Source organism: Portunus trituberculatus, chromosome 2 (assembly GCF_017591435.1).
Source record: "Portunus trituberculatus isolate SZX2019 chromosome 2, ASM1759143v1, whole genome shotgun sequence".
Classification (NCBI taxonomy): Eukaryota; Metazoa; Arthropoda; class Malacostraca; order Decapoda; family Portunidae; genus Portunus; species Portunus trituberculatus.
In genome coordinates this window covers 9,728,803-9,729,932 of record NC_059256.1, presented here as the reverse complement: position 1 = coordinate 9,729,932, position 1,130 = coordinate 9,728,803, and the positions used below count along the sequence as shown (strand labels likewise).

Sequence of the window (1,130 nt, the reverse complement as noted above, 5' to 3'; positions counted from 1 at the left end):
TGCAAAAGAAAAAAAAAAACGAAGAAAATGAAAATGAAAATATCAAAGTTCATTTTCTTTTGTGACTTTCTTCATTATAAGAAGAAGAAGAAGAAGAAGAAGAAGAAGAAGAAGAAGAAGAAGAAGAAGAAGAAGACAAGGAAGAATAGGAGGAGGAGGAGGAGGAGGAGGAAAAAGCAAGAAAGAAAAAGAGGAAAGGAAAAAAAAGAATAAATGAAAGAAAGTAAAGAGATAAATAAAAATAGAAAACAGAAAGATAAAGATGAGAGAGAGAAAAGGAGAAAAAAAAAAAAACGAAGGAAAAGAAAGAAAAGAAAAGAAAGAAAAGAAAAGAATGAAAAAAAGCTGCTGTGTGTGTGTGTGTGAGAGAGAGAGAGAGAGAGAGAGAGAGAGAGAGAGAGAGAGAGAGAGAGAGAGGTACAACAAAAAAAAGATAAAGAAAATAAGCAAGGGAGGAAGAGAAACGCAAAACAAACAAACAAACAAACACACACACACAAACAAAAACCACGTGACCAAAATAATAAAAAGTTACAAAATCGAAAAAGTTGAAAATTTGTGTTCAATTAATCATTTATTTATTTATTTATTTATTTATTTATTCACTCAAAAAAAAAATATCTCGCCATTAATTTTCACTCATTCGTTAATTAATGATAAAAAAACAAACAATTTATTTCATTAAGTAAATTCAAAACAAAGCAATAACATTCTAGATATAATAATAATAATAATAATAATAATAATAATAATAATAATAATAATAATAATAATCTTTTACTTATAAATACTTAGACACTTTAGGGCGAAGGTTTCTTAACGATAACTCTCTCTCTCTTCTCTCTCTTTCTTTCTCTCTCTCTTTCTCTCTCTGTGCTGGCGAGGGATCTGGAGGTGGCAACACTGCGGGGGAGGAGAGAGCTGGCAACACTGGCTTTGAACTATTTTTACTACTACTACTACTACTACTATTATTATTATTATTATTATTATTAGGATTATTGCTGTTATTATTACTTCCATTCTTATATTATTCCTTCTTCTTCTTCTTAAACCCTTTATTATTATTATTATTATTATTATTATCACTATTATCATTATATAGGTGAATGTTTCTCTCTCTCTCTCTC

General features: G+C 28.6%; 1 long non-coding RNA gene across 1 annotated transcript in view; it reads right to left on the bottom strand.

Moving 5' to 3' along the window:
• Positions 1–561: 561 nt before the first annotated feature.
• Positions 562–1,130, bottom strand: part of LOC123505194 — a 16,144-nt gene continuing 15,575 nt past the window's right edge. The window contains exon 2 of the long non-coding RNA XR_006675089.1: positions 562–774. This is a non-coding gene — a long non-coding RNA (uncharacterized LOC123505194). The remainder of the gene's footprint in view (positions 775–1,130) is intronic.